We start from the raw sequence: 12,385 nt of genomic DNA on the forward strand, positions 1-12,385 counted from the left end.
TATATTTCTTTGCCATAGCTCCAAAGTAGACATGAATACGTGGACCGTACCGTTTGTGTCACTACCTCAAGTACACCAGCACATCTTTGGGTAGAAGGTTCAAATACTGGGAAAGCCAAAGATTGTTTAACTCTGCAACGTAGAGCATTGTCGCGCTGTGAATACTCTTTGATCGAGTAACACTCCACATTGGGAGTGGATTCGAGCAATTGATGCTTGAACACTCGGCCGGGAAGCCCTAAGCATTCTTCTGAACTCTTCCCATTTAAATCCACGTCAAATTTAGATATCATCCTATACTGACAAAGTCTCGAAACATCAAGTGGATCAAAAACTTTTTCTTGATCAGGTGGATCAGAAAGTGAGGATTGAATAAATTGAAAAACATAAGCTGATACTAGAGCGAAAGGTTGGTTTTGAGTTGTAACAAAAGACTGCCCCTCTTCCGTTATGGTGCCCAAAATTGAACTAGTATCGCATAATCAAGCCAATTCTGTAAAATCCCGTAAAGCGCATCTCTGATCTTCTTTTTCAACTCCCAATTAATATCTGATAAATAACAAACGAATTCTAGAAGGGAAAACTGATTTCAGAACCACATAATTTGTATTGACTTAAAAATTAATGCATTAATAACAAAATGTATTCGAAGGTGGAAAATAAATAAATGGAGGAGATAAAAAGGACAGAAGTCGCTCACCGGCAGGAACAGTCGGCCGAGGACGTTGGGGTTCGTTGTTTCCTAGGCTCCAGTAAACCCCTCCAACGACTGTGCCAGCCCGCTTCACTGGCATCCAGTTGAGTTCAGTGTCCACATATTTCTTGAAATCGTCAGGGAAAGTTTCTCTCTCCATCTCTATTGTTATTCCTTCACCAGCAGCACTACCATTTATGGTCACACAAATCTATCATTTATATGGGGTTCAAACTAAGTTCAAGGTGTCCTCTCTCTAGGCTTCAAATCAGGTCCAAAGGCTTACCACCATACCCTTCTCTATATGGCTTTCATGTATTGGATTTGGTTAAAAACATAATAAATTGAATATGTTATATTTAGTGAATAGATTTAATTTTTTGTATAAATAAAATACACAAAGTGTCTAATAAAATGAATAATCCGGATCATAGAAACGGATCAAATAGTACCTTTAGACGGGTGGGATTCTCCTCCTTTCTTATAAAAAAATATATATATATTTTTTGAAAACAAAATCTATATTAACTATGAAATTAAAAAAATATATTAAAAAAAAAAAACAAATAGATCTATCTATCCCATTTTAAAATTAATTTATGACAAACTAATTCCAAAACAATTCATGGCAAGGTAACTAACTGTATATTTGGTATCATAACATAATTATTTATTTATTTGCTTTTTGATGATGGGTAATTGGCAACTTCTGCTCAAACAGTATACCCTAGAACTATTGCCTGCATATGGCAAAGTTATTAAAATCAAATCACCATCGAAAATTCTGATGTATCTAAAATAAAATTAAAAATCACCATCGTCATCTTTATGTCTAGGGATGGCAATGGATAACCTATCCTGTGGGTATCCATGGAGACCCAACCCAAATACATGGATTTTCCCTTCTTTACTTATCCATTGGGTAGGGTAGGTGATATTCTTTAAATATCCATAGGGGATGGGTTGGGATGGGTACCCACTAATTTCCCCATATGTTTTTTTTTTTTTTTTTTTTTTTTTTTTTTTTTTTTTTTTTTTAAAGATTCACAACTAAAACTAAATATACATTCAATCTTTTTTCTTTTTTTTATTTATTTATTTTTTCAGGTTCACAACCAATTTTTTTTTTTTTAAGATCCACAACCAAAGCTAAATATACCTCCAATCTTTTTTTATTTTATTTTTAAGGTCCACAACCATTTTTTTTTTAATTTTTAAGATTCACAACAAAATCTAAATATACATTTAATTTTTTTCCTTTTTTTAATTTTTTTTAAGGTTCACAACCATTTTTTTTTTTTTAAGATTCACAACCAAAGCTAAATATATATTTAATTATTATAAAACAAACTTTTTAATTATTAATTAATGTGTATTTGATTTTGTTGTTGAACCAAATAAAATAAAATAAGATTGAATGTATATTTAGCTTTTGTTGTGAACCTTAAAAAAATAAAAAATAAAATAAAAAAATAAGTTGTTAACATTAAATATATTAAAAAAGAAAGAAAAAAGATTGAAGGTATATTTAGCTAAAACCTTTATAAAAAAAAGACAAAAGAAAAACAAGAAGGTTGTTAACATTAAATATATTAAAAAAGAAAGAAAAAAGATTGAAGGTATATTTAGCTAAAACCTTTATAAAAAAAAGACAAAAGAAAAACAAGAAGGTTGTTAACATTAAATATATTAAAAAAGAAAGAAAAAAGATTGAAGGTATATTTAACTTTTGTTGTGAACCTTAAATAACAAAAAAAAAAAAAAAAAATTGTTAACATTAAATATATTAAAAAAGAAAGAAAAAAGATTGAAGGTATATTTAACTTTTGTTGTGAACCTTAAAAAATAAATAAATAAATAAAAAACAAATAAATAAATAAATAAAAATTGTTAACATTAAATATATTATAAAAAAAAAGAAAAAAGATTGAAGGTATATTTAACTTTTGTTGTGAACCTTAAAAAAAAATAAAAATAAAAAATAAAAAAAAAATTGTTAACATTAAATATATTTAAAAAGAAAGAAAAAAGATTGAAGGTATATTTAGTTTTTGTTGTGAATCTTAAAAAAAAAAAAAAAAAAGTTTTTGTTAACATTAAATATAAAAAATAAAAATGGGGATTAAAGTGGGTTGGGGAAAATCCATACCCATTAAAAAATGGGGAGGGTGGTACCCATAGGGAATGAGGAATGGGGAATGGGAAAAATTTATTATAGGAAAATGGGGATGAAGAATTAATATCCACCCTATTACCCCATTGCCATTCCTATTTATGTCTTTGTGTGTGTGGAGGAGAGTTCGGTTTCGTCTACTTGGCCCTGAAAACCCCTCTAACCAATTTTTACATCTTAAATTTGTGAGTAAAACTTGAGTCAGCAGTTCCATGGCCCGTCAGCAATTGCGGTTTGTGGGTCCCGCGGTGTTTTTAAACTTGAGTCGGCAGTGGTATTATCATTTAGAATAAAATTATACATATTAATTGATATATCAATTATTAATAAATGATATAATATAATTTTAAAAATTTTAAATTTTCATAATTTATATAATAAATGGGATATATAATTTTAAAATGATAACATCATAGGGGTGGGTAATGGTTTATCCGAACCGCTCAAACCGCTCAACCCGCCCAACCCGCATATAAATGAGCGGTTTCTGTTGGCTTTTTGGCTTTTCGAAGGGTATTTTTGTAAATGTGAGCGTGCCAGTAAGGATCAATCAGTCCTTACAGAAATTGTGATTGCCAACCAATTACCAGACGATTGTGTTTTAGTTCTTTCAGCCTCAATGAAGAGGACTTTTACTGGTGGCTTAACTTATGAGAAATTAAGAGAAATAACAATTAATATGAAGAATAATGGAAGTATTTCATAAAAATGAAAAACTTACAATAGTCCAAACTCAGCCTCGAAGAGGTTTACAGCAACAGTCTACTTGAATCTACTTGAGACTACTCCTATGAATTGAAGTGCAGTGCAGATATGTAAAGTGCAGGTATTGAAAGTACAGGAATGTAAAACTGGAAAGTAAAATATGAAATAAAGACTGGTATGTATGATCTGAGTTCCGTCTCTTTTCCTGGGGGTCTCTCTGCTATTTATACTTGTCAAAGATGACCTTCGAACTGCTCTTCGAACCGTCGAACTGCTCCTCCATGATCTCTGATCATGTTGCCTTAGAAGTAGCTCCATTATGCCACTATTTGCAGTTAGGCTTCCCTCCTGTATTTGAATTTGAATATGAGTAACCGTTGAAGCCACGTCACTTTGCGTTTCTTTACTGATCCAATGTTGCTCAGACCATGTGAGAACCAATTATCATCACCACGTGTACGATCAGGATTGAAGACTTAAATTATTTTCCAATAATACCCTTATTCTGCCACGTGTCGGATTGTAACTGGCTTTTACAAAATATATAGCTAACAGTTTCGCAAACATAATGTGGGCGGATACGGTTTGAAATATGACAAATTTGCGGGTTGCGGGCGGCTCGCGGGTTAAAACCGCAACCCGCAAAAACCGCCCGCACTTTAATTAGTATTATTAACATTATTTTTTATATACCAACTTTGTAATTTTAACAGGAGCACCATTATATTCTCTATGACACTAGGATCCTTATTTTTAAGTATTTCTCAACTTTCTTAATGTCGTAGAATTATCAAGTCCTAAACTTGGTTTCTTATATGATTTTCATTGATGTCCCATCCACTTTTTTCTAATAAAAATTTTCTTCTGGTGATCGATGAAACTTCTAGTTTGATTATTGATTACTGAATTGACAATTCTAATTGAGTACAACCTTTAATGCATTGATATACATTTTTTTCATGACAAAAATGCTAGTGATATTCAATTTTTATTCGTAAACTCATCAGAAAATTGTTATCAATTGATCACAAATATATAAAATGAATCTAATGCCTAAATTCGATGGAAAAAAAAAACTTAAAAATTAATTTTTAAAGAAAAAAGTGTAAACCGCAAACCGCCCGCAACCGCCCGCACATTTACAAACCCTATCCGCACAAACCGCAAACTGCACTACGGGCGGTTGCGGGTTGACTTTTTCCTAAACCGCATAGATGCGGGCGGGTCAAAATTGAACCGCAAACCGCACAAAATCGATCCGCGAACACCCTTATAACATCATAACATCTATATAATAAAGCAGGATGATTTTTGAATTTGTCCTATACACATTTGTCCTGTTAGGACATCTGGATGGCTCAGATATATTCAAATTATAAAACAACGGCTGAGAAATATTTTTCAAAAAATATCCTATATGTACATTTTTTATTTTCCCGTTTCTCTCTCTTACTTTTTCTTTTTCTCACTCATCCTTCTATGATCCCATGATCACGCCTTTATCTCTCTTTTCTTTTTATTTTTTTTATTTTCTCTCATTTTTATTTTTCTCACTATTTTTTTTCTCATTTTTGTTCACTTATTTTTATTCATATTATATGGAAAAGTCTACGATCCCATAATTAGGAGTCAGATTTTACTGTGTGTAGTAGAGATTATATTAATAATTTTATAGTCCACAAATTAAATGAATTTAAACAATCAATTATTATTTTTAAATATATTGAATACCTGATAGACTTCATAAATTTGGACTTCATATGAATCTTCAACATCTATATAATAAAACAGGATGGCTTTTGAATTTGTCCTATACACATTTGTTCTACTAGGACATGTGGACGGCTCAGATCTATTCAAATTATAAAACAACGGCTGAGATATATTTTTCAAAAAATACCCTATATGTACATTTTCTATTTTCCCACTTCTCTCTCTTACTTTTTCTTTTTCTCACACATTCTTCTATGATCCCGTGATCCCGCTTTCATCTCTCTTTTCTTTTTATTTTTTTATTTTCTCGCATTTTTATTTTTCTCACTATTTGTTTATTTTTTTATTTTCTCATTTCTGTTCCTTTATTTTTATTCATATTTTATGGAAAAGCATGCGATCCCATAATTAGGAGCTAGATTTTACTGTGTGTAGTAGAGATTAAATTAATAAATTTTATAATCCACAAATGAAATAAATTTGAATAATTAATTATTATTTTTAAATATATTGAATACCTGATAGACTTTCTAAATTTAGATCTCATATGAATCTTCAACATCTATATAATAAAGCAGGATGGTTTTTGTACACACATTTGTCCTACTAGGACATTTAGACGGCTCAGATTTATTCAAATTATAAAACAACAACTGAGATATATTTTAAAAAAATATCATATATGTACATTTTCTATTTTCTCGTTTCTCTCTCTTACTTTTTCTTTTTCTCACCCATCCTTGTATGATCTCATGATCCCGCCTTCATCTTTCTTTTCTTTTTATTTTTTTATTTTCTTCCATTTTTATTTTTCTCACTATTTGTTTTTTTTTTCTTATTTTTATTCATTTTATATTGGAAAGCTTGCGATCCCATAATTAGGAGTCAGATTTTACTATGTGTAGTAGAGATTAAATTAATGAATTTTATAGTCCATAAATTAAATGAATTTGAACAATTTGTTATTATTTTTAAATATATTGAATACCTGATAGATTTTAAAAATTTAGAACTCATATGAATCTTCAACATATTTTAATAAAGCAGGACGATTTTTGAATCTTCAACATATTTTTGTCCTATTAGGACATTTGCATGGCTCAGATCTGTTCAAATTATATAACAATGGCTGAGATACATTTTCTACTTTCCTGCTTCTTTCTCTCTTACTTTTTCCTTTTCTTACACCCATCCTTCCACGATCCCATGATCCCGCTTTTCTCTCTCTTTTCTTTTTATTTTTTTATTTTCTCTTGTTTTTATTTTTCTCTCTATTTGTTTATTTTTATTATTTTCTTCTTTTTGTTCAATATATTTTGCATGTATGCATGCCCGTAATACACTAGGACATTACGGGCATACATATAATTTTTATATAATTATATAAGCAAAAGCAGTATTGTATGTATACTAGTGGAAATTGTATGTATGTTAGGCACATCTATCTATCTAACTATATATTATATAAGCAAAAGTGAGTTTTCGTGAGGAGTTTGTGAGAACTCTAAAATTTTATAATAAATTTGTGATTTTTTCAAATTAAGAAATAAATTTAAATAGTGTTGGGATTACAATTATATTCTAATCCTAATATTATTTAAACCGTGTCTTCAGGCACGAGCATGCACTAATATATTTATATAATAAAATATGATAATTTTTGAATTTGTCCTATACATATTTGTCCTACTAAGACATTTGGACGGTTCAGATCTATTCAAATTATAAAACAACGGCTGAGATATATTTTTCAAAAAACATCCTACATGTATATTTTTTATTTTCCCGCTTCTCTCTCTTACTTTTTCTTTTTCTCACTCATCATTCCATGACCCCATGATCCCACCTTCCTCTCTCTTTTATTTTTATTTTTTTTATTCTCTTCCGTTTTTATTTTTCTCTATATTTGTTTTGTTTTTTTATTTTCTTCTTTTTATTCAATATATTTTACACATATTTCTATATAATGTTTGTTTGCTCGTAATACACTAGGGCATTACGGGCATACATACAATTTTCATATAATTATATAAGCAAAAGTAGTATTGAATGTATGTTCGTGAAAATTGTATGTATGCTAAGCACATCTATCTATCTATCTAGTTATTTATTATAAAAGCAAAATCGAGTTTTCGTGAAGTGTTTTGTAAGAATTTCAAAATTTTATAATAAATTTGTAATTTTATCAAATTAAAAAAGAAATTTAAATAGTGTTAAGATTACAATTATATTTTAATCCTAACATAATTTATATCATGCCTTCAGACACGAACATACGCTAATATGTTAATATACTAATTGATATATCAATTAATACATATAAAATCACTTATTGTTACAATAAATTTTTTCTCCGAAAAGCCACCTCTCCGTCCCAATCGTGTTTTTATATCGAGTATGAAACTGGCCAGGAGAACCCCCGCCAACACATTATTTTCAAACCTTTATTGCGTGATATTTTAAAAAGTTGATAAAAAATTAATTTTTTGATTTTTTAACTTTTTTGATGGTATTTTTGACAAAAAGTTAAGTTATTTTGGGTAAAAAAACTAACTTTTTTTTGACTAAAAAAATTAAAAATCCAAAAACCTGGCTTTGTACAAACTACAAAGTTGAACGAGTAGTTTTTTTTTTTTTCTTTTTTTTAAACTCAAGTTGGGCGACTACTCTGATCTCTATTAGTGGGTTCAAATTAGGTCCCAAGGTCCAGCACTGAAAAAAAATAAAAATAAATTATAAATATACTTCTTAAAATTTAATTAAATATGAATCATTCTCTGTAATTCTAAAAATTACTTTTCACTCTTGAGATTTTTAATTTCATAACAAAACACTCCTTTTATTAATAAATTATCAAGTTAATTAACAATTTTTAATGATGTTAGAAATATATTTCAATTAATAATTTAAGTAATTTTATTATTGTATAGGAGAGCAATTATTAATTTTATTTTTTTAATTAATTCTGTTAAATAAAAAATTTTGACAAGGGGTATTTATAATTTTTCAAATCATAAGGAGTAAACTGTAATTTAAGCAAATCTCAAAAGATGTATTTATAATTTACCCAACAAAAAAAAAAAACAAAAGCATGAAAGATTTCGTTTGACAAGTTAATATTTTAGGTAAAAGACTATTTAAAAAGTTAAAAAAATAAAAACAAATCATACAAAAAAAATCAAAAATTCATTCTCATTCTCTTTGATTTTTACACGATTTTTGTAAAAAAACTACAAAATATTTTAAAATACTTCAAAAAAAATTTATCTCATTTTAGCCAAAAAAATAAAAAATAAAAAAGAACAAAATTTACTATATATAACATAATGTAACTTCCTCTATTGTAAGAGTTGCGAAAATTGTTACATGGAAAATCTTGATTATATCATTTAATAATGGATTGCACAAAAATATATGAAATTTTTTTCATTCATAAGTAAAATTTAAGGCAAAATTAATTTTATTTTTCTGTGGTATGATTTGATAGTAGTTTACCGCATTATCTTTTAAAAATAGTCATATGCATATTTTGTTTTTCTGTCGATTGTGACCAAATCTATTCTTATTGCGATAGCTACAGGCCAAAAAAAAAAAAAAAAATCCACTACAGATGACTGTAAACTGAAAGAAATTTGAGAAACCTGTCAATAGATTTGTGATCTATAGATCAACCACAAATTATTTCTTTTCGCTTTTATTGTTGTTTATGTTATATATATATATATATATATATATATATATATTATATGAATGCATGCATGCATATATAATTCATGATAATAGGCTTTGTCAGCACAGGAATATATATATATAACATTTATATGTATGCATGCATGCATGTGGTATATATATATATAATTATTGGTGATTTAATTGGCTTTGCCAGCTCAAACTTTTGTTCAAAAGAAAGGTGCTCGCTATATTGATCATCATCTGATCGTGTAGTCTATCGACAGAGAAGAATTGATCGATTGTTGATCAGCCACAATTAATTTTATTATTATTATTTTATTGTGCAAAAAAGTAGAAGTATGAAGTGGCCACAATTAATTTTATTATTATTATTTTATTGTACAAAAAAGTAGAAGTATGAAGTGGCAACCAAGACACGCGTGTCACAGATAATTTTTAAGGCATTGTGATGTGGCATGATAAGTGTAGGTGGCATGATGATATATTAAATGGAGAGTCAGAAGAGTTAGCTATTGCAGCTATTTGAAAGTTAGTTACTTAGATTAAAGAGTCAAGATCAAATCATACACAAAATCTACAGAGTGGTTCTTATCAAGCATGGGATATGGATAATGTTAAGGAAATCATGGCATATTCACTACAAGAAAACACACCCTTGGCAACTAAATTTTTAGTCGCCAAAAGTCTTTTTTTAGTCACCAAAAATCAAATTTTCACTTTCCCCGACTAAATATTTTCGTCGCCGGTTTTGTCGCGAATACACGGTCGCCAATACCTTTGGCGACTAAAAAAGTGTTAGTCGGCAATATACATGTCTTCAGCGACCAAAAAATTTGTCGTCAATAGTCAATTCCATTTTTGGAAATTATACATTTAGCGACTAAAGTTTTAGTCGCCAATAGTGATTTTTTTTTTATTTATACATTTGCCGACTATTTTTTTCGTCGCCAATAGCCAATCTTTTGGCGACCACAGAGTTTAGTCGCCAAAAGCATATTTGAAAAAAAAAAAAAAAAATTACCTTCTGTGCCTGAGACCTCCAGGTTCCAAAGCTTTACAACACACTCCCCCCACTATGCCACTAAACCATCACATGAATGTAATTGCAACATATATTATTTATATATTACTTTGACCGGTATTAATACAAAACTATATATATAAATATAATTATATATATTCAATATAATTTATGTAAAAAATAAATTATTTAGTAAAAAAAAATTTAGATCACTTTTGGCGACTAAATCCATTATTTCGTCACCAATTCTATAATTTTGAGCTACTAATTAATTTTCCGTCGCTAAAGAAATATGTTCCACCTAAAAACTACCCCTTTTGGCGACTAAACATGTTTTTAGTCGCCAAAAACGTCCCCTTTTGGCTACTAAAGTGAATTTTAGTTGCCAACTGACAGTTTTTAGCTACTAATTTTATTTTAGTAGCCAAAAAGCTTGACTTTCAGCGACCAAACTGTTTTTAGTCGGCAAAACACATAGAATCGACGACCAAGCTGTTTTTTAGTCGCCAAAAGCTATACTTTTGGCTACTAAATGTTTTTAGTCGCCAAAAACCTTAACCTTTGGCTACTAAAATTTTTTTAGTCGCTAAAACCCCTATATTCGGCGACTAAACTAACTTTTAGTCGCTAAAACCCTTACATTTGGCGACTAAAGTCTTTTAGTCGGCAAAAGTGACCAATTTTGGCGACTAATTTCATTTTAGTCGTCAATTCTACTACTTTCAGCAACGAAAAATCCAGTTTTAGTCGCCAAATCTGCTTTTTGTTGTAGTGATTGAGGAATCGTGTGCTTGTTGAGGAAATCATAAGCTTAGATTATCTATCTCTCATGTGTTTGAGCCTATAAACAGGCCAAGAGAGATACAATGATCAATCATCTCAAATCACTCACAATTCGTGATATTAATTTCTAGCTAGGAGTAGTTGAATTAGTAATGTTAGGAGTAGCTCAGTGTTAGTTTTTTTCCAATCCCTATTTTTCTTCTTCTGTCAATTGCTATATTTTTCAGTTATTTGTTCTTATTTAAGTTCATGCAACTTATAACAATTGACAATTTATTTGAATAATACATATTCTATTATGTTCTATTTCTTCTTTATTTAATTACCTCCAGGGAAGTTCTTAATATGTTTAAGGCATAGAACTCAACCACAAGTCTAATCTTTTTGTGTTTATGTGAAAATTCATTCAAGTCTGTCGATCAATTACAATCGATTGGGCTTAAACCAAATTTTTGCCAACATAAATTGGCACGCCTAATAGGACCATTCTAACTTGGAGTAATGACAATGACAAAGTAGATTAATGCATATGAAATCATGCCCTCAAGTGGTATGTCTACACCTTGTGAACCCAAAGATGCAAACTATCAATGGAGTGGCAGTGTTCCAATGGATACAAATTATTAGTAAAATGTCTCATATTCTGAAATTTGTCAGTGTTATGGTGGCGATTCCACCATTTGTTGCCAACATAATAGCATGACAAACAATTTGGCATTGTGAGAATTAAATTTATTGGTGCGGGAATGAAATTTAAGCTCTAAAAGAAGAAATTAATTCTCTTTATAGGCAAAGATTTCAAACAATTTCATCATCTCCGTATTATTTGACGCAAAGAGATTTAAATTATTGTAATGGAAAAATTCATCCACTTAAAGGCCAAATTCTTCTAATGAGTTAATTATTTAAAAGTCTTATTTATAAATATTATGGTAGCTCAGGTCCTATCTAAGATTTTTTGAACCAATAAATCCTATTTAGTAAAACTGATAATATTATCAGTTTTTCTTAATTTTTAAAACTAAAAACATTAACAATTTTGCATAGTAATGTTTCAGATAATTGTTTTACTAACTGAGAAAAAAAATAGGGCATGACATTAAACTTTTTTACCCTTCAACTTATTAGTTTGATTCAACTATCTAATAAAATCGAGAATATTATCAGTTTTTTCATTTTTAATTTTTTTCTAATTTTGCACATCAATGTTCTATCATCATGCTCCTTTATAGACACAAAATTTTCAATTTTGCACAAAAAAATAATTCAATTTTTTCAAATTTTTAATTTTTTTTTTTTCACATAATTTTTTTTATTTTTTTTTAGTTTTTTCAATTTGAAAGTTGATGTTTTAAAATTTTGAAAATCAAAATAAATGTCAAATCATCATATTCTTTTATATATAATCATAAATGCTGAACAATCATTATTTGAAGGACAATTCCGACTATTAAAAATTTAATAGGACTTGAAGGTCAAAAAAATCCTAATTAGGACTTAATGGAATATAAGTTGATAAATTAGAACTTGTGTGTAAATGCCTCTTTTCTAATTGATGAAGAATTGATATCGAAAGCAAAAATTAGAAAGCATAATGGCCAAT

This window comes from Camellia sinensis, chromosome 7 (genome assembly GCF_055761805.1).
Source record: "Camellia sinensis isolate YWXY chromosome 7, ASM5576180v1, whole genome shotgun sequence".
Taxonomy (NCBI): Eukaryota; Viridiplantae; Streptophyta; class Magnoliopsida; order Ericales; family Theaceae; genus Camellia; species Camellia sinensis.